Source organism: Schistocerca gregaria, chromosome 11, assembly GCF_023897955.1.
Source record: "Schistocerca gregaria isolate iqSchGreg1 chromosome 11, iqSchGreg1.2, whole genome shotgun sequence".
Taxonomy (NCBI): Eukaryota; Metazoa; Arthropoda; class Insecta; order Orthoptera; family Acrididae; genus Schistocerca; species Schistocerca gregaria.
Genome location: NC_064930.1, coordinates 91,256,893 through 91,279,724, shown reverse-complemented (window position 1 = coordinate 91,279,724; position 22,832 = coordinate 91,256,893). Strand labels below are relative to the sequence as shown.

Here is a 22,832-nt window from a genome sequence, read left to right as displayed (position 1 = left end):
ACCTGGAATGGTAAAAAGTGCAAATAGGAATTTATGCGAGTCAGTCAGCAGACACGATCGTCAACAGTCAGCTCCTGAAAGCGCAACAGAAAGATACGATTCCGGTGTGATTGCACTTTAAGATGCTCCGCAGCAGAAAATGTGAAGGAGAGTGGTCCGAACGTTAAGAGGAATAATCACAGTACAATTTTTTTCTGTCTGTTCAAGATCTTCATTAGGTTAAGTTGCCACTGTCGTGTAATCTAAGAACTAAGTTAACCGGCCACCACTGCTAATCACACACGTTACAGAACGTGAGCTAACAGCAGGTGGCCGTTAATTGATGTCACACTTACAAGCGTGAGAGACGCGCTGAGGAAGTGAATAACAGGAGAAGAATGCAGCTCAATAGTCAGAAGTAGACAAAGTTGAACTATACCAGAACGAAAAATTACGCGCTGTGTTATGTCAAAGTTAGACCAACATATAAACATTAGGGTGGCTTGTATGGCCGAGCTGTTCTAGGCGCTTCAGTCTGGAACCGAACGACCACTACGGTCGCAGGTTCGAATCCTGCCTCGGGCATGGATGTGTGTGCTGTCCTTAGGTCAGTTAGGTTTAAGTAGTTGTAAGTTCTAGGGGACTTTTGACCTCAGATGTTAAGTCCTATAGTGCTCAGAGCCATTTCGAACCATTTTTTATAAACAAAAACAACCGCATTAGCGCCCATCGCTTCGCTCGCGTAGACTGTATGTTCTGCACTTATTTTTTAGTTATTGTTTTTTCTTCTGTAATCGAATTTTCATGTTGTCACAACCTCCAACACATTCTAAACTTTTCAAGCCAATTAAGGCTGTAGAATCAAGGTCTCTTCCCAATATACCTCTAACCATAAAGCGGTTCTGGTAACTGGAGTCCAATGTTTTTCTTCATCATGTCTTATCCGTTCTTGTGTGATATTTCCACAGAAACTTTCATACCTTAACACTACATCCTTACATCCAAAGAAGTAAACTACCATTTTTCATAGATTTAGATTCAATAGTTTTTTTTAATATAAGGAAATATTTTCTTAGAACTGTTCGTCCCTTGGCGAAGAGTTCTCGGGCTTCTAGCCTGGTGGCGGTGACTTCAAACTGCGACGTTTCGACGAGTGACATACTCATCATCTTCTGGCGAAGTGCCGAGACTTTGCGGATGGCGGTGCCTTTATACCTGCCGCGGGAGGCTGGGGCCAGAGGAGTCGTCGGGTTGGGTGGAGGGGGAAGCGGGTGCACCGTTCGTGTCTCCGTCAGAGCATTCCGGTCGCGGTTCTTGGTGCGTTCTTGGCGTACTGCGGCTAATGCTGGATTCCAGCCCGCGCTCAGTTGATAACCTTTGTCCCTGTTCACAAGATTCTCGTGGACCCGTATTTCTATTGATTCTTTAATGACGCTGTCCCAATAGCTCCCGTCTCAACATAGTACTCTGGTGTTTTCGAAATCAAAGGTGTGGTTTTCTTTGGTGCTATGTTCCGCTGTACCAGATTTCTCTATCTGTCCAAGTCGGAGATGCCTGGTGTGTTCTTTGCACCTTTTAGAGACACAGCGCTGCGTTTGTCGAATGTTCTGCACACCACATTAGCAGGCAATGCTGTATATACCAGGTGTGTTTAGTTTGAGTGGGTTTTTAGCTGAGCCCAGCAGTTCTTTCGTCTTCGGCGGTGGTCGGAAGACGGTATTTATGTTTGATTTTCTCAGTAGCCTCTCGATTTTGGCTAATATGGGCCCCACATATGGAAGAAAGGTTAGTCTCTTGTTAACTTCCTCTTCTTCCTCTTCCTGAAATTTGTCAGCCTGTCTCTTCTTTAAGGCCTTACCAATCTGTGTTTCACTGTACCCGTTTTTCCGAAATACCTCTTTTTGTTGTTGTTGTTGCGGTCTTCAGTCCTGAGACTGGTTTGATACAGCTCTGCATGCTACTCTATCCTGTGCAAGCTTCTTCATCTCCCAGTACCTACTGCAACCTACATCCTTCTGAATCTGCTTAGTGTATTCATCTCTTGGTCTCCCTCTGCGATTTTTACCCTCCACGCTGCCCTCCAATACCAAATTGGTGATCCCTTGATGCCTCAGAACATATCCTACCAACCGATCCCTTCTTCTGGTCAAGTTGTGCCACAAACATCTCTTCTCCCCAATTCTATTCAATACTTCCTCATTAGTTATGTGATCTACCCATCTAATCTTCAGCATTCTTCTGTAGCACCACATTTCGAAAGCTTCTATTCTCTTCTTGTCCAAACTATTTATCGTCCATGTTTCACTTCCATATATGGCTACACTCCATGCAAACACTTTCAGAAATGACTTCCTGACACTTGAATCTATACTCGATGTTAACAAATTTCTCTTCTTCAGAAACGCTTTCCTTGCCATTGCCAGTCTACATTTTATATCCTCTCTACTTCGACCATCATCAGTTATTTTGCTCCCCAAATAGCAAAACTCCTTTACTACTTTAAGTGTCTCATTTCCTAATCTAATTCCCTCAGCATCACCCGACTTAATTCGACTACATTCCATTATCCTCGTTTTGCTTTTGTTGATGTTCATCTTATATCCTCCTTTCAAAACACTGTCCATTCCATTCAACTGCTCTTCCAAGCCCTTTGCTGTCCCTGACACAATGTCATCGGCGAACCTCAAAGTTTTCATTTCTTCTCCGTGGATTTTAATACCTACTCCGAATTTTTCTTTTGTTTCCTTTACTGCTTAATCATATAGTAAAACTGCATGCCCTCGGGAAAAATTACGGCCGTAGTTTCCCCTTGCTTTCAGCCGTTCGCAGTACCAGCACAGCAAAGCCGTTTGGATTATTGTTACAAGGCCAGATCAGTCAATCATCCAGACTGTTGCCCCTGCAACTACTGAAAATGCTGCTGCCCCTCTTCAGGAACCACCTCTCTTTGGTGGTGTAATTCGTCTGAGAGGCTTTCTTTGTCACAAATGACGCGCTCCCTACGTACCAAGGTGGTCAGTGCTGATTGGCGTTGCGCCAGATGATGGCAGCTGGTTCCATGGAGGTACAGGTCTGTGTGCGTCTTCTTTCTATGTACTGAATTGCGCAGCGTGCCATCAGCTTTGTTCCCGTTCAATATGACCAGGAATGGAATACATCCATTGTCTTCCACATCCGTCGTGAAGGTGATATTCTCATGTATGCCGTTTAATTGGTCCATAAACGCCTCCAGTGCTTGCCTGCCATGCTGCCAAATTACGAAAGTGTCGTCCACATAGCGGACGAAGTGCCTGGATTTACGGTGAGCAGTTTGTAGTGCCACCTCCTCAAAGTGTTCTGTATAAAGATTCGCGATCCCTGGAGCAAGGGGAGATTCCGTGGCCACTCCATCCACTTGTTCATAATGCTCTCCATTGCACTTGCAGTAGGTGGTCGTAAGTTAATATTCAAAGAGCTTCACTGTTTTAGGCTCGAAGTGCTGGTTAAGGAGTGCCAAGGCGTCTTGTAGGGGTACGTTCGTGAACAAGAAGGTGACGTCGAAACTCACGAGTGGGTCATCTCTCTGTATTCGAATGTCCTTCGGTATTCTTACGAAATCTACGGAGTTTTTCACGTGATGACTGTAGTGTCCCACCAGTGGTTTTAATAGTGTCCCCAGGTATTTGTCCAGTCCATAACTGTGCGAATTGATAGTGTCCAGAATCGGCGATAGAGGTAGCCCATCTTTGTGAATCTACACCCCGCCCGCCGGCTCCTCTGGACCCAGCCTCCCGCGGCCAGGTGGTGGTGGTGGTGGGGGGGGGGGGGGGGGGCGCCGCAGGTATAAAGGCACCGGCATCTGCAAAGTCTCGGCACTTCGCCAGAAGATGACGAGTATGTCACTCGTCGAAACGTCGCAGTTTGAAGACACCGCCACGCGGCTGGAAGTCTGACAACTCTTCGTCAGCTGTATACGCCGTGAAAGCATACATTCACATGTTCGTCTCCTATTTCACTCGCTTATGAGGTTTAATTTTCACAAACAATGAAACGGGTACATTTTCTATTTGCAACCTGGAAGCCAAATATCAATTTATATGATGTAGCATCAAAAATACTTTAGTATGTCCTTAATTATATAGTTAAAAAATATTCATGCACAATTTCACGACATATACGTTAAATTTCAAAAAATGGTGAAACACGTATTTCATCGTTTCTGACCGAAAAAAAAAAACCATTTTCGTAGGTCTAGCTTCAAAATTGACATGATAGCGACATATTTACGAGAAGCCTTTTTTCATTGTCATGTCAGTCACGACATTGACTTTTACATATAGTGATTATATACACTCAAGTACAAAGAAACTGGTATGTGTATTCAGACACAGAGATATGTAGACAGGCAGAATACGGAGCTGCGGTCTGCCCGGCCTGTATGATGGTTCAAATGGCTCTGAGCACTATGGAACTGCTGAGGTCATCAGTCCCCTAGAACTTAGAACTACTTAAACCTAGCTAACCTAGGACGTCACACACACCCATGCCAGAGGCAGGATTCGAACCTGCGACCGCAGCGCCGGCCTATATGAGATTTGTGTTTGTTAGATCGATTACTGCTGCTGAAATCGCAGGTTATCAGATTTAATCGAGTCCGAACGTGGTGTTATAGTCGGCGCACGGGCGATGGGTCACAGCATTCCACTGAAATTCCACTGAAATCAAGAGTGTGGTAAAACATCAAATCTCCGAGATTGCTGCGGCCGGGAAAAGATCCTGCAAAGACGGGAACAACGACGATTGAAGAGAACCATTTAGTGTGACAGAAGTGCAAGTATTCCGCAAATTGCTGCAGATTTCAATGCTGGACCATCAACAAGTGTCGGCGTGCGGACCATTGAACGAAACGTCATCCATATGGGCTTTAGGAGCCGAAGGTCCACTTGTGCACCCTCGATGACTACACGACACAGAGGTTTACACCTCGCCTGGGCCCGTCAACACCAAGGTTGCACTCCTGTTAACTGGAAACGTGTTGCCTGGTCGGACGAGTCTCGTTTCAAATTCTGTCGAGCGGATGGACGCCTACAGGTACAGCGACAACCACATAAATCCATGGACAGTGCATGTCGGCAGGGGACTGTTCAGGTGGATGGAGGCTCTGTAATGGTATTGGACATGTGTAGTGGAACTGACATGGGACCCCTGATGCATCTAGATACGGCTCTAACAGGTGACACGTATGTAAGAATCCTGTCTGATCATCCATTCATGTCCACTGTGAATTCAGACGGATATGAGCAATTCCAGTAGGACAATGCGACAGCCCAAACGTCCACAATTGCTACAGTCGCTCCAGGAACAAAACCCTTCCGCTGGCCACCAACCTCACCAGACCTGAAGATTATGGAACATATGCGGGATGCCTTACAACGTGCTGCTTAGAAGAGATCTTCTCTCCCTCGTACTCTTAGTGATTTACTGACAGCCCTGCAGGACTCATGGTGCCAGCACTACCTCAGACATTAGTCGAGTCAATGCCACGTCGTGTTGCGGCACTTCTGCGTGCTCGCGGGGGCCTTCACTCTATTAGGCAGGCGCACCAGTTTCTCTAGCTCTTGAGTGTATAAAGTACTGCAAAATTAATACTGTGATGAAGGGTGTTGAAAAAATGAATAAATAAAATCAACGTCCCCGCTGCTCACAAGCAGACCGCAGTGCGGTGTGTGACGGAGAGCACTTGCGGCACCTTGCCCAACCGGCTGTCCGCCGTTGCGTCAAACTCGCGACCTCGGACAGCCGGTTTCGGCCGGTGGGGCCGCATTTCGCCAGCTCCATCGGGAAGTGCCGGCGTCTACACCCCGCGACCTGGCGAAACGCTGCCACTGCCACTGGCGGCTGACCGCTTCCTGCAGACAAATCACGTTGTTTCTCAGTGCGAACATCCTTCCTCACAGATGCCAGACTTGCGGCGAGAGTACTTACTGCAGTATCTATCACAAGAAGCTAACCGACATGTATGACTACACTACCGGCCATTAAAATTGCTACACCAATAAGAAATGCAGATGATAAATGTGTACTCATTGGACCAATATATTACACTAGAACTGACATGTGATTACATTTTCACGCAATTTGGGTGCATAGGTCCTGAGAAACCAGTACCCTGAACAACCACCTCTGGCCGTAATAACGGCCTTGATACGTCTGGGCATTGAGTCAGACAGAGCGTTGATGGCGTGTACAGGTACAGCTGCCCATGCAGCCTCAACACGATACCACAGTTCATCAAAGGTAGTGACTGGCGTATTGTGACGATCCAGTTGCTCGGCCACCATTGACCAGACGTGTTCAGTTGGTGAGAGATCTGGAGAATGTGCTGGCCAGGGCAGCAGTCGAACATTTTCTGTATCCACAAATGGCCGTACAGGACCTGCAACACGCGGTCATGCATTATTCTGCTGAAATGTAGGGTTTCGCAGGGATCAAAAGAAGGTTAGAGCTACGGGTCGTAACACATCTGAAATGTCCACTGTTCAAAGTGCCGTCAATGCGAACTAGAGGTGACCCAGACGTGTAACCAATGGCACCCCATGCCATAACGCCATGTGATACGCCAGTATGGCGATGACGAATACACGCTTCCAATGTGCGTTCACCGCGATGTAGCCAAACACGGATACGACCATCGTGATGCTGGTAAACAGAGCCTGGATTCATCCGAAAAAATGACGTTTGTCCATTCGCGCACTCAGGTTCGTCGAAGAGTACACCATCGCAGGCGCTCCTGTCGATGATGCAGCATCAAGGCTAACCGCAGCCATGGTCTCCGAGCTGATAGTGCATGTTGCTGCAAACGTCGTCGAACTGTTCGTGCAGATGGTTGTTGTCTTGCAAACGTCCTCATCTGTTGACTCGGGGATAGACACGTGGCAGCACGATTTGTTACAGCCGTGCGGATAAGATGCCTGTCATCTCGACTGCTAGTGATACGGGGCCGTTGGGATCCAGCACGGCGTTCCGTATTACCCTCCTGAACCCACCGATTCCATATTCTGCTAACAGTCATTGGATCCCGACCAACGCGAGCACCAATGTCACGATACGATAAATCGCTACCGCGATAGGCTATAATCCGACTTTGATCAAAGTCGGAAACGTGATGGTAGGCATCTCCCCTCCTTACACGAGGCATCACAACAACGTTTCACCACGCAACGCCAGTCAACTGCTGTTTGTGTATGAGAAATCGATTGGAAACTTTCCTCCTGTCAGTACGTTGTAGGTGTCGCCACCGGCGCCAACCTTGTGTGAATGCTGTGAAAAGCTAATCATTCGCATATCACAGCAACTTCTTCCTGTTGGTTAAGTTTCGCGTCTGTAGCACGTCATCTCCGTGGTGTAGCAATTTTAATGGCCAGTAGTGTACATCTGTACTCCGCAATTATGCAGGCGGAGGGCACTTAGTGTACTAATGTTACCTCCTCATTTTTCTTTTTCAGTCGTATTTCGCGGGAAGATCAATTACTGGTAGTTTTCCGTGTGGTCTCGAGTCTGTGATTTTATCTTCAGGGCCTTCTCACGAAATATAGGTAAGAGGAAGCTATGAAGTCGTTGACCCTTCGAGATACGTACGCTGTTGGCATTCTAACAGTACAAAACGCTTCTCCCCAATGCCTTCGCACTCGTATGTCAGTCTGGATATCCTCTATTTCCTGTATTAGTCCAGTCTGGTAGAGATCCCAGACTGACGAGCGGTACTGAAGTATTGGCTGACCGAGTGTTTAGTAAACTACCTGCTTCATTGATGGAGTACACTCCTCAGAATTCTCCTACCGAATTTCTACATCTACATCTACATCTACATCCATACTCCGCAAGCCACCAGACGGTGTGTGGCAGAGGGTACCCTCAGTGTCACTTTTCCACAATTAATGTTATATACTAGCCCCACATCAAATCAGTCCATATCAAATTAATCCATACGCGAACTGCTTAACATTAGACCAAAACTTCCCAGGTTTTTCTGTCTAGTCGGTAATGGGATTTTAATTATATAAATTCGCACAACACGCATGGCTCCCCTTGCGCTAATTTTGGCTTTGTTTCGTTTTTGTTTGCCCGTGAGGATTCGTGTACGTCCAAATATGGAGTGAAGCTCTGTATGCTTTCGTACCAACTTCGTAACACGGTTAAAACTTCCCTCGGCTTACACCTGTCGTAAGCGCACTGCAAAACGCCCTCGGACTCTGTCCATTGATCCTGAATATTGTCGTTGGTGCAGGTGAAATTTCCACGTTTATCTCCACGTGCTGTCATATCTGTATCTTCTCTCCCCAAACACTTACTGGCACATCAGAGGACGCCATACCGAACGACGTTTCAGCGTGGCTCCTTGGTTCTTACCTGATTCGCTATCGATCCACACCCTACGACGCAGCTTAACCCATAAAGTACTTATAGAGATCCAGTGTTGATGTAACGTATGCTGTGTACATTAATGTACATTAAAAGTGTCAGAGAATTTTACAACGGCATGGGAGGAATTCAGAACTCAAATCAGCCACAGACATGGCAAACTTGAAAAGTTTATGAAACTTCCTGGCAGATTAAAACTGTGTGCCGGACCGAGACTCTAACTCGGGACCTTTGCCTTTCGCGGGAAAATACTCTACCGACTAAGCTACTGAAACACGACTCACGTCCCGTCCTCACGGCTCTATATCCGCCTGTACCTCGCCTCCTACCTTCCAAGCTTCACACAATTTCTGATGCGAGAAAGCTTATGTTAAAACTTTCTCCGATAAAGAAGTTTATAGGTACATCAGAAATTTAGAACCATACCCAAAGTAAAAACGTTATGTTCATGTTTCAGGGTCACCCACATGTTTAAAGATTTTATATTTGTTTCGAAATACTAAAGTCAATCTACAATCTAGTTACACTCGCTGGGAATTGAATTACTGAAGTATCGTGACTAAGAAGAGAGGTTCCTTGACTTTTTGAAACTATCTATACGGTAATCTGTGTATGGATCGCAGCACATTCACCCTGGGGAGGTCTTCCTTCACTAGTAATTGACGAAAAAATATTTTGAAATTTTGTACGATAGTTAATAGCGTTAAAAAAATCGCATAATGCAATCGGCTTGCTTGGTATAATTGATAGGTTCACAGCTTCACGGAGAGGAGGCTGAGAGTTCGAACCATGTCAGGTGAGGTAAGCTTTTTTCACTTTTTAGATCTTTCTCGAAACGGCTGAATGGTGATTAAAATATAGTTTTTTATTTCATTCCTCTGTCATTTTAATAACGGTGTGAACTTACCATTTGTTCCATTTTTTCTTTATATCGTCCTGTTTCCAGTCGGAAGTTTTGTGAATATGAATATGATGAAATTTGCTTTTCTAATATTGAATTATCAGAAGATCTCTGATCTATCAGTTATAAAACAAAAGACCAAATAATATTTATATCTGGCAGTGAAGTGAAAAATGTATTTTTGCTATCAGATGTAGATTTTTTTTTTTTTTTTTGAACAGTAGTCGGGAAATAGATATTTGAAACGTAATATAAATATCTCTTCACTATGCACGAAAAGGCGCAGATCGAAATTTAAATGAAAGATGTGGTTTTAAGTAGAACGATATTCAAGCAAAATGGAAAATAGATATAGAGAACGCAATAATGTGGACGAAAAAAAACGAGGTGATAAAACAAAAGAAATTTATTCGAAGGTAACACATGAAATAAATTAAAACACATGAATAAAGATTTCAGGTGGAGGAAGAATGATAGGGAAAAATGGGATCAAACGAAGAAATTGATATTATGATTAAAATTATGTAACAAAGGAATGGAATTTTAAAAAATTACATTTAAATCAAATAATTGAATAACAATCAAGGCCAAAGTCATTTTGCTAAGGATTTTTTTTAAAAAAAACAGTGCGCTTGACAAGATGCGAACCTACGACTCCTCTATTTAAGCTGTTATCCTGTTCATTAGGCCAGAAAACCGGACTGTCGCATTTTTAGTGCCACTGAGAGTCACACACAATTCCGAAAATTACTAGCAAATGAGGGCGACGCAGGATCAATGTCTGCAGCGTGTGATACCAGGGGTCTTAACACCGATCACCATATACACTATGTGATCAAAAGTATCCGGACACCCCCAAATACGTGCGTTTTTCATGTCAGGTGCATTGTGCTGCCACCTACTGCCAGGTACTCCATATCAGTGACCTCAGTAGTCATTAGATATCGTAAAGGAGAGGAGAATGGGGCGCTATGCGGAACTCACGGACTTTGAACGTGGTCAGGTGATTGTGTGTCACTTGCGTCATATGTCTGTACGCAAGATTTCCACACTCCTAAACATCCCCAGGTCCACTGTTTCCGATGTGATAGTGAAGCGGAAACCTCAAGGGCCACCTACAGCACAAAAGCGTACAGGCTGACCTCATCTGTTGACTTACAGAGACCGCCGACAGTCGAAGAGGGTCGTGATGTGTAATAGGCAGACATCTATCCAGACCATCAGACAGGAATTCCAAACTGCATCAGGATCCGCTGGCCGTGTGGCATCGCCCGCTCTGCCTGTGAGTGGACATGTGGCCGCTCCTTCAGCAAGGTCCGAGCAGGCACACGGGGGGAGGGGTTTATTAGTTATTGGGAGCTCCAACGTTAGGCGGGTGATGGAGCCCCTTAGGGAAATAGCGGAAAGGTCGGGGAAGAAGGCCAGTGTTCACTCTGTCTGTTTGCCGGGTGGTCTCATCGGAGATGTGGAGGAGGCTCTACCGGCGGCGATTAGAGAGCACTGGGTGCACCCGACTGCAAATTGTTGCTCATGTCGGCACCAATGACTCCTGCCGTCTGGGTTCAGAGGTCATCCTCAGTTCGTACAGGCGGTTGGCGGAGTTGGTGAAGGCGGAAAGCCTCGCTCGCGGGGTGGAATCAGAGCTAACTATTTGTAGTATCGTTCCCAGAACCGATCGTGGTCCTCTGGTTTGGAGCCGAGTGGGAGGCTTAAACCAGAGGCTAAGACGATTCTGCGGAGAGCTAGGGTGCAATTTTCTCGACCTCCGCTATCGGGTGGAGAAATGTGGGGTCCCCCTGAAAAGGTCAGGCGTGCACTACACGCCGGAAGCGGCTACAAGGGCAGCGGAGTACGTGTGGAGTGCACATGGGGTTTTTTTAGGTTAGAGAATTCCCTCCGTAGGCCCGACAAGACGCCTCCTGAGACGCGGCAATGTAGGAGTAGGCAACATGCATCAGGGAATAAAAATATTAATGTGCTATTAGTAAACTGCAGGAGCGTCTATAGAAAGGTCCCACAACTGCTCTCATTAATAAACGCTCACAACGCCCATATAGTACTAGGGACAGAAAGTTGGCTGAAACCAGACGTAAACAGTAATGAAATCCTAAACTCAAATTGGAATGTATACCGCAGAGACAGGCTGGACAGTGAAGGTGGAGGCGTGTTTATAGCGATAAGAAGTGCAACAGTATCGAAGGAAACTCACGGAGATCCGAATTGTGAAATGATTTGGGTGAAGGTCACGGTTAAAGCAGGCTCAGACACGGTAATTGGATGTCTCTATAGGCCCCCGGGCTCAGCAGCTGTTGTGGTTCAGCACCTGAAGAATAATTTGGAAAACATTTCGAGTGGATTGCCCCACCATGTTATAGTTCTGGGTGGAGATTTTAATTTGCCGAATATAGACTGGGAGACTCAAATGTTCATAACGGGTGGCAGGGAGAAAGAATCCAGTGAAATTTTTCAAGTGCATTATCTGAAAACTACCTTGAGCAGTTAAACAGAGAACCGACTCGTAGCGATAACATATTAGACCTTCTGGTGACAAACAGACCCGAACTATTTGAATCAGTTAATGCAGAACAGGGAATCAGCGATCATAAAGCGGTTACTGCATCGATGATTTCAGCCGTAAATAGAAATATTAAAAAAGGTAGGAAGATTTTTCTGTTTAGCAAAAGTGACAAAAAGCAGATTACAAAGTACCTGATGGCTCAACAAAAAAGTTTTGTCTCAAGTACAGATAGTGTTGTAGATCAGTGGACAGAGTTCAAAACCGTTGTACAATATGGTTAGATGAGTATGTGCCAAGCAATATCGTAAGAGATGGAAAAGAGCCACCGTGGTACAACAACCGAGTTAGAAAACTGCTGCGGAAGCAAAGGGAACTTCACAGCAAACATAAAGATTGCCAAAGCCTTGCAGACAAACAAAAATTACGCGAAGCGAAATGTAGTGTGAGGAGGGCTATGCGAGAGGCGTTCAATGAATTCGAAAGTAAAGTTCTATGCACTGACTTGGCAGAAAATCGTAACCAGTTTTGGTCCTAAGTCAAAGCGTTCGGTGGATCAAAACAAAATGTCGAGACACTCTGTGACCAAAATGGTACTGAAACAGAGGATGACAGACTAAAGGCCGAAATACTAAATATCTTCTTCCAAAGCTGTTTCACAGAGGATGACTGCACTGTACTTCCTTCTCTAGATTGTCGCACAGTTGACAGAATGGTAGATATCGAAATAGACGACAGAGGGATAGAGAAACAATTAAAATCGCTCAAAAGAGGAAAGGCCGCTGGTCCTGATGGGATACTAGTTCGATTTTACACAGAGTACGCGAAGGAACTTGCACCCCTTCTTGCAGCGGTGTACCGTAGGTCTCTAGAAGAGCGTAGCGTGCCAAAGGATTGGAAAAGGGCACAGGTCACCCCCGTTTTCAAGAAGGGACGTCGAACAGATGTGCAGAGCTGTATCTGTAACGTCGATCAGTTGTAGAATTTTGGAACACGTATTATGTTCGGGTATAATGTCTTTTCTGGAGACTAGAAAACTACTCTGTAGGAATCGGCATGGGTTTCGAAAAAGACGGTCGTGTAAAACCCAGCTCACGCTATTCGTCCACGAGACTCAGAGGGCCATAGACACGGGTTCACAGGTAGATGCCGTGTTTGTTGACTTCCGCAAGGCGTTAGATACAGTTCCCCACAGTCGTTTAATGAACAAAGTAAGAGCATATCGACTATCAGACCAATTGTGTGATTGGATTGAGGAGCTCCTAGATAACAGAACGCAGCATGTCATTCTCAATGGAGAGAAGTCTTCCGAAGTAGGAGTGATTTCAGGTGTGCCGCAGGGGAGTGTCATAGGACTGTTGCTATTCACAACATACATAAATGATCTGGTCGATGACATCAGAAGTTCACTGAGGCTTTTTTCAGATGATGCTGTGGTGTATCGAGAGGTTGCAACAATGAAAAATTGTACTGAAATGCAGGAGGATATGCAGCGAATTGACGCATGGTGCAGGGAATGGCAATTGAATCTCAATGTAGACAAGTGTAATGTACTTCGAATACATAGAAAGATAGATCCCTTATCATTTAGCTACAAAATAGCAGATCAGCAACTGGAAGCAGTTAATTCCATAAATTATCTGGGAGGACGCATTAGGAGTGATTTAAAATGGAATGATCGTATAAAGTTGATCGTCGGTAAAGCAGATGCCAGACTGAGATTCATTGGAAGAATCCTAAGGAAATGCAATCCGAAAACAAAGGGAGTAGGTTACAGTACGCTTGTTTGCCCACTGCTTGAATACTGCTGAGCAGAGTGGGATCCGCACCAGATAGGATCGATAGAAGAGATAAAGAAGATCCAACGGAGAGGAGCGCGCTTCGTTACAGGATCATTTAGTAATCGCGAAAGCGTTACGGAGATGATAGATAAACTCCAGTGGAAGACTCTGCAGGAGAGACGCTTAGTAGCTCGGTACGGGCTTTTGTTAAAGTTTCGAGAACATACCTTCACCGAAGAGTCAAGCAGTATATTGCTCCCTCCTACGTATATCTCACGAAGAGACCGCGAGGATAAAATCAGAGGGATTAGAGCCCACACAGAAGCATACCGACAATACGAGACTGGAATAGAAGAGAGGACCGATAGAGGTACTCAGGGTACCCTTCGCCACACACCGTCAGGTGGCTTGCGGAATATGGGTGTAGATGTAGAAGTATTATGACAGTTAGGTGGGAGGTGAGAAAACTTGGATTTCACGGTCGAGCAGCTGCTCATAAGCCACACATCACGCCGCTAAATGCCAAACGTCGCTCGGTGTAAGGAGCCTAAATATTGGACGATTGAGCTGTGGAAGAACGTTATCTGGAGTGTCGAATCACGGTACACAATGTGGTGATCCGATGGCAGGCTGTGGGTATGGGGATAGTCTGTGAAGGTCATGTAATGCCAACAGTAAAATTTGGAGGCCGTGGTGTTATCGCGTGGTTGTGTTTTTCATGGATTGGGTTGCACCCCTTGTTGTTTTGGCTGGCACTATAACAGCACAGGCCTACATTGATGTTTTAAGCAGCTTCTTGCTTCGAGCTGTTGAAGAGCAATTCGGAGATGGTGACTGCATCATTCAATAAGATCGAGCACCTGTTCATATTGCATGACCTGTGGCGGAGTGGTTACACCACAATACCATCCCTGTAATGGACCTGCACACTCAGAGTCCTGACCTGAAGCCTGTAGAACAACTTTGGGAAGTTTTGGAAAGCCGTTTTCGTGCCAGGCCTCACCGACCGACATCGATACCTCTCCTCGGTGCAGCACTCCGTGAAGTTTGGACTGTGATTCCCCTAGAAACCTTCCAGCACCTGACTAAACATATGCCTGCGACACCTAACAGAATTCCAGCATTACCGATGGAGGGTGCTGCGAACTTGTGAGTCGTTCTCAGCCAGGTGTACGGATATTTTTGATCACATAGTGTACCTGGGGTCTTGACCCTCGCCACTATAAAGGTAGTTTCAAAAAGTCGGTCTTACGACTCTGGACCTCTGCTTGTAAGCACCAAACAAGCAGCCCCACATAACATACTTCCACGCTTGTCACACATTCGCCAACAGATTAAATGCGCATGGCAGGAGACAATCAGCAGTGGGTATTTTGCGAAGCGAAAGGCGTATACGACGGAGGTTTACACTGCTTGTCTCGAACACTCACGATGCACGCCCCATTCCGTGCTGCCACGGCTGTCACGGGACACGCCTGCAGGAGGTCTCTGCTCGTATTCAATATTTCTATTTTTCTTCTTTTTTTTTAATTTACGGTTTAGTACACCTCCTTCCTGTTTTCGTTCTGTATGTGTGAGCAAGTTTTGGAGGTTCCCTTGTCAGTAGCAGGCTGAACTGATTCCAAGTAAATGATGTCAATGATCGAATGTCTCTTCTTTTCATTTCAGTGACAAAGAAACACAGAATATCATAAAATTCTCCTTTAGTTGGCCTCTCTTTGAACTGATGTAGCCGGCCGCGGTGGTCTCGCGGTTCTAGGCGCGCAGTCCGGAACCGTGCGACTGCCACGGTCGCAGGTTCGAATCCTGCCTCGGGCATGGATGTGTGTGCTATCCTTAGGTTAGTTAGGTTTAAGTAGTTCTAAGTTCTAGGGGACTAATGACCACAGCAGTTGAGTCCCATAGTGCTCAGAGCCATTTGAACCATTTTTGAACTGATGTCGACATATTAGTACAGGTGACAGTTACTAGACCTTTTTGTGAATAAGGATGAAAAACTCCAGAGCAGAAGGCGAGATGCATGACGCACAGGCAAAAGTACCACTGAATACTCTGTGATCTGTGCCTTCAGCCTCGATCAGAGCACCCATATCGCTAAGATCTGAGTTTCTCCGTGGCGCTTGTAGTGACTTTGCTTTAGTTGTTGGTAGTGGCGGTGGGATGGGGAAGGAATAACGGTTATATTGGATTACCCGCACTTACGTGCAGGGAACACGACATCATCCTGCCATGAGCATCGGAGGTAATTTTGAAACTTCAGCGGTACTTCTCCTATACGTGTGGTGTACCAGCGGTACTGCAATCAGCGATTCATTCTTGAAAGCTGATGCAACATGTTAGGTACGGCGGATTACTGCAACTGCCAGCAGCATACAAAATTACGACCAATAACAGAAAAGATAACTGTTTCGTTGTCAACTAGACAATAAGACAGGAAATTATCTTTCTTTACAGAATGTCGAAGTAAAAAACGCTCGAACAATTGTTAGTGCCTTTGCGAACGTTGCGGACACACAAACTGTCAAAGGCGGCCAGTGGCGACCGCCTGATGAAGCTCGGTTCCCCCACTGCAGGCTTGTCTTCGCCTCTGTGTACTACAGCTGTTGTGCGGCGCGGGAAGGTTGTTTACACGTTGTCTGTAGTAATGGCGTGACAGTAACTATGTAACCGGCACCGATAAATTCGTGTCGAGTAACACGCTCGTTTCGGGGCGAAGCTTCGACGACTTTCCTGTTCGCCATCGTCTGCCTACACGGACACATTTCTCGGACTATTTCCCTCGAAAAATTCGGAAAAGGCTGCGTTCACACAACGAAGTGGCAGTTCTTCAGCAGCGCAAAGGCCCTCTGCCCTTCCTTCGTGGTGCGAAATCGTCACCTCACTACGAACAGATCGACCTACTTCACGGCCGCGTCTGCGAGTACGCCCGCAGCAGTTCTCGGTTTCGGAGGACGCCAACATCAGACACGCCCTGTTGTTTAACTTCTGCGAGTGTGGCTCACTTCGTAACAGCGCAGCCACGACGTAAGAACGCGAGATCGGAGGTTGACAAAGCGGGGAGCGAGCATCTAGACAGCCTCCCACACCAGGAGACACTGGACAGGGGCAGCCAGTATTCGCTACCTGTTGCATATTTGATACTTTTAACGTAATAATTCCGCGTCTTACAGAACTAGAAGTTACTGTCGGTTTTCGCAGACCCGGGGCTATGCCGGTGATCAGTTGTTGCTACATTTGAAGCACCACACCGATACCGTATTTCGTGTAGCTTCTTATCTTTCACCGTTGTGAAATCTGATTGGTGAATGCGGGTTGAATTCTATTGTCTAGGAGTGACTTTTAGGTGTCTGCGGGTCTGTCAGAACCGCCGCACAGTGGGGCCAAATCCCAAAAAAGCTGGCCCAAAGTCGAAAAACAAAATTCAACTTTCATTAATTTCTGACTAGGTTGGGTAAGGGTCCTAAGGTCGGATTCCGGTCGCCACAGCCCCCTAGACTCTCTCTACACCTGCTGCTGTAGAACCCCTCAGCAGGCTAGACGATTCGCGCAGTGAGCAAATATTTTAACGGTGCATTCAAATGGTCGCCAAATCTCTAAAAATCAATCGATTTCAATTCACGTTGAAATCAATAGACGAAATTAGATAGAAAATTATTGTGTAATATAACACTAATAATAATAGTGAACGTGATAACAATAAATGAATCATTTATGCCCAAATGAACGGAGAATTACAATGTAAAATTTTAAACACGGGGAGAAAAGTTTATAAGCTCTCCAAAGTTTAACGATCTGACCGATCGTATGGAACTATTAATGAATGAAAAAAGTTAAAACTTACTGCATCTAGCTGCAACTGTGTCATTGGTACTAATTCTTCCAACACAAAGCATACAATACTGGCCATTAATATTGCAACACACGAAGATGACGTGCTACAGACGTGAAATTTAACCTACAGTAAGAAGATGATGTGATATGCAAATGATTAGCCTTTCAGAGCATTCACACAAGGTTGGCGCCGGTGGCGATACCTACAACGTGCTGGCATGAGGAACGTTTCCAACCGATTTTTCATACAAAAGAAACAACAGTTGACCGGCGTTGCCTGGTGAAACGTTGTTGTCATGCCTCGTGTAAGCTGGACAAATGCGTACCGTCACGTTTGATGAAATCCGGATTGTAGCGGTTTATCGTATCATGACACTGCTGCTCGCATTGGCCGAGATACAATGAATCTTTGCGGAATATGTAATCGATCGGGTCAGGAGGTTCTTATCACTAGCAGTCAAGATGACAGGCATCTCATCCGCATGGCTGTAACAGATCGTGCAGCCACGTCTCGATCCCTGAGACAACACATGGGGACGTTTCAAAGACAACAACCATCTGCACGAACAGTTCGACGACGTTTGCAGCAGCACGGACTATCAGCTGTGAGACCGTGGCTGCGGTTCCCCTTGATGCTCCATCACAGACAGGAGCGCCTGCGATGGTGTACTCGACGACGAACCTGGGTGCACTAATGGCGAAACGTAATTTTTTTAGGATGAATCTAGGCTCTGTTTACAGTATCATGATGCTCGCATCCGTGTTTGGCGACATCGCGGTGAACGCACACTGGAAGCGTGTATTCGTCATCGCCATACTTGCGTATCACCCGGCGTTATGGCATGGGGTGCCATCGGTTACACGTCTTGGTCACCTGTTGTTCGCATTGACGGCACTTTGAACAGTGGACGTTACATTTCAGATGTGTTACGACCCGTGCCTCTACCCTTCATTCTATCCCTGCGAAGCCCCACATTTCAGCAGGATAATGCACGAGCGCATGTTGAAGGTCCCTTTCTCTATACAGAAAATGTTCGCGTGCTGCCCTGGCCATCACATTCTCTAGATCTCTCCCCAAATGAAAATGTCTGGTACGTCACAATACGCCAGTTACTACTCTTGATGAACTGTGGTATCGTTTTGAAGCTGAATGGGCAGCTGTACCTGTACACGCCATCCGAGATCTCTTTGACCCAATGCCAAGGCGTATCAAGGCCGTTATGAGGGCCGGAGATGGTTGCTCTGCGTACTGATTTCTCGGGATCTATGCACCCAAACTGTGTGAAAATGCGATCACATGTCAGTTCTAGTATAATATATTTGTCCAATGAATACCCGTTTATCATCTGCATTTCTTCTTGATGTAGCAATTTTAATGGCCACTAGTGTAGTTTGATGTATTTCGTACATCAACGAAGCGGAATCTTGCTCTTTTCCTTTAATTCATCCACGGTATTCATTGTATTTCCCTTTTATGAATATACTCCTCTCCTTTTCAAATAATATTTTGCAATGAATAATAGTAACTAGGTTAAATATGGAACTACCCTCCTATATAGATACGGTATTTTCCAAAACAATGGGAGACTTCTATTACGCTTATTATTAATATCCGATCCATTTATTTAAAGTTTGCGCGAATTGCCTCGAGAAAACTCGATCTCGTTGTTGCCAGAAGCAGTTTCATTTTTAGTTGCGCCACGTATACCAGCAAGTACAGGGAGCTACAGCGATTCAAAAGTTGACTCAGCCGATTGTGAATCAATTTACCCTTCGGCTTGAGATCTATGAACTTTCAAACAACCGGTTGTATGTTTATCGTGTTACACAACACATGGATAGATTTTGTAATTTCTTTATAAGATTGGTTAACGCTAAATTCGCCATTCTGTTTTTATTTCAAATTTTGACTTCGGGCCCCGCAAATCCCCTAGTACTGACATTCACTCGAATTTATAACTTTTTGACTTTTGGCCATGTTTTTGCGATTTGGCCCCACTCTGCGCCGGTAGCAAGGAGATTATTGTTGAGGTCTGCAGGAGAGGAACACTTGCGATGTCTCTTTTTGTAACACAAATATAATTTTAGCACACATTCAGTGCGCTCAATCACACCGTTTCTTTCAGACGACAGCTACAATGGATGAGAGGGAAGATCCACATGTGTAACTATACATTGGTAAATGAAATGGCTAGTGAAGAACCAGGTGAGGACGGTTTCGACACAGACTCTAGATTGTGCAGTGAACACGACACGCAAAGTGAAGAAAGTGGGGATGACAGTGATACGAGTCAGAATAATACTAAAATTACTTATTGGTACAGACAATGGATGAAGCACATTCCTTATCCTCGTATGAGGGCTTCATATAATATTTTTATCTCATCTTTTAGGTGTGAGGGGAATTGTGAAGGATAAACAGGCGGAAATAGAGATGTGGCGGTTGTTTTTCACTGACGAAATACTGGGTGAAGTAGTGACATGTATTGACCTATGCATCACGTCTGCTAATTTTAGTGACAGAGTTGAATTTCAAGCCTTTATTGGTGTGATGTATTTTGGTGGGCTGGCTGGTGTGGCCGAGAGGTTCTTGGCGCTTCAGTATGGAACCGCGAGACCGCTACAGTCGCAGGTTCGAATCCTGCCTCGGGCATGGATGTGTGTGATGTCCTTAGTTTAGTTAGGTTTAAGTAGTTCTAAGTTCTATGGAACTGATGACCTCAGATGTTAAGTCCCATAGTGCTCAGACCCATTTCATCCATTTTTTTTTTATTTCGGTGTAAAGTACAAGGCTGCTTAGGGTAAATTTACAGGAACATTTGGACAGAGGAGGCACAGGATTATAAATATTCTATTCTGCAACTACTCTACAGGAGGTTCAGGTTGCTGTCTAAGACTTGATAATAAGTCAACTACGTCCAACACAGGAATATGGGATAAATTGACTCCTGTACGAAATATCTTTGACCTGTTCACAAAAAACTGTGTGGGGCAGTACTCTCTTGAGGAATATGTGATTGTAGATGAAATGTTTGTAAAATGCAAGAGGGCTACGAGTCCTTCCAAACCTGGAATATATGGAATGAAAATTTCCAGTCCTGCTGGCGCAAGAACAGCTTACACCTCAAATTCGGAAGTTTAATGAAGAGAGCAACCAAATGGAGACCTCAAAGCTGAGTAACCGTGCAGATGACGCCATGAAAAGTTGTTCAAAAATGGTTCAAATGGCTCTGAGCACTATGGGACTTAACATGTGTGGTCATCAGTCCCCTAGAACTTAGAACTACTTAAACCTAACTAACCTAAGGACATCACACACATCCATGCCCGAGGCAGCAGGATTCGAACCTGCGATTCTAGCTGTCACGCGGTTCCAGACTGAAGCGCCTAGAACCACACGGTCACACCGCCCGGCGGAGAGGTGTGTAGTCATATTTTCAAACATAAAGAAATGTAACTAGGGATAATTGTTTTACAAGGTATGAATGAACTGGCCTTGTCAATTCTGAAAGACCATCAACAAAGTAGTAGAACAAAGAATACATATATGTGAATTGGACAGGTTTTATTAGATTCACGAGACCAATAATAACAAAATAAATGGAAATCGTGCTTTACTTTAACCTCGTACAGTACTACAATGGCTTGATAATAGTGAAGTTGTTAAATTTCAGACAAAATCTTTTGTTAGACGCAAATTCGTAAATAAACATTTGTGGACCAGTCTTTATATGACCTTTATCTTTAGTTTTACTTGTAGAATAACATATTAAAATATTTGCGTGTCTTCGTGAATCACCTTAAACCAAAGCCAAGCCTTTTTGTATTTCGAATGATTGAAAAAATAGAGAAATGCAGCAAACTGGGTGTAAGAGACCGATGATAGCAGACGCGATACGCCCCTACCTGCTGTACGCACACACTCACACGCCTGGCCCAGGGTCGAGATGAGAGAAGTCTCGCAGCTGCTACGCTTCGCCAGCAACTGTTCGAACAACAGGTGGCGGAGCACGGAAACTCTGCCGTCACGTGACCCGTTCTCCGAATACCGCAGGAAAAGACGGAACGCGCGAAGCGTTACCTTCGCTTCGTAGAGCTCTCTTCCGGGAAATGAACCGACTCGACAAGTACTACGAGAGAACGTTGCATTCCGAGCGAGTCATTCTTTCCTCGGCCTTCCTCAGAAACGACACGTCTGACTTACGGTATTGCACACAACAGGTAAAAAAACGAGTAGTCTCCACCCTCTTAGAAGACTGAAATTCATTCCGCACTGCACCTTGTAACGTGACATCCTCCTCTGGCATTACTTTTCCTCGACAGTAGTCGTCGATACCATTATTATTTTTCTAATTTAGCTCAGGACAATGATATCTCGGCTGCTTTTCTGAAAACTTTCATATAATTTTATGCACAGTACACTATGTGATTAAAAGTACCAATACACTTGGCTGAAAATGACCTACAAGTTCGTGGCGCCCTCCATCGTAATGCTGGAACTGATTATGGTGTAGGTCCTCCCTTAGTCTTGATAACATCTTCCACGTCCAATCAGTTCCTGGGGAATGGCGGCTCATTCTTCACGGAGTGCTGCACTGAGATGAGGTATCGATGTCTGTCGGTCAGGCCTGGCGTTCGCCATACCTACGCCCTGCCATCGCATCGTGATTAGTCACTCCACGCAACGTTTTTCCACTCTTCAGACATCCATTATTTACCCTCCTTACAGTAAGCGAAGCGTCGTTTGGCATTTACCAGCGTGATGTGTAGCTTAAGAGCAGCCACTCGATCATGAATTCCAAGTTTTCTCACCTCCCCCCTAATGGTCATAGTACTTGCAGTGGATTCTGATGCAGTTTAGAATTTTTGTGTGATGGTCTGGATAGATGTCTACCTATTACACGTTACGACCCGCTTCAACTGTCGGTGGTCTCTGTCAGTCAACAGACGAGGTCGGCCTGTACGCCTTTGTGCTGTACGTGTCCCTTCACGTTTCCACTTCACTATCACATCGGAAAACGTGCACCTACGGATGTTTAGGAGTGTGGAAATCTCGCGTACAGACGCACGACAAGTGACACCAAATCACCGGAGTACGTTCGATGTCCGCGAGATCCACGGGGCGCTCCATTCCGCTCTCTCACGATGTCTGATGACTACTGAGGACACTGATGTGTCGTACCTGGAAGTAGGTGGCAGCACAATGCTCCTAAGTGGGTGAGTCCAAAGGAAAACTGAAATATTTTCTTAAATATTACTTATTGTGCAGAAGTAGTATAAAGCTGTACCACTTTTTAACATAACCTCAACCACGCTGAATGCTAGTCCTCCAGCGCTTACAAAGTGCATAAATTGCTTTAGAAAATTTTCTTTTGGTAGTCCATGCAACCACTCATGCACCGCGTGGCGTACCTCTTCATCAGAA

General features: G+C 45.3%; 1 protein-coding gene across 2 annotated transcripts in view; it reads right to left on the bottom strand.

Annotated features, from left to right (window-relative positions):
* LOC126294948 (ankyrin repeat and protein kinase domain-containing protein 1-like) overlaps positions 1-21,406 on the bottom strand; it is a 92,366-nt gene extending 70,960 nt beyond the window's left edge. For both annotated transcript variants that reach the window (XM_049987162.1, XM_049987163.1), the window contains exon 1: positions 21,314-21,406. The gene's annotated coding sequence lies outside the window, so the exon portion shown is untranslated. The remainder of the gene's footprint in view (positions 1-21,313) is intronic.
* Positions 21,407-22,832: the final 1,426 nt, after the last annotated feature.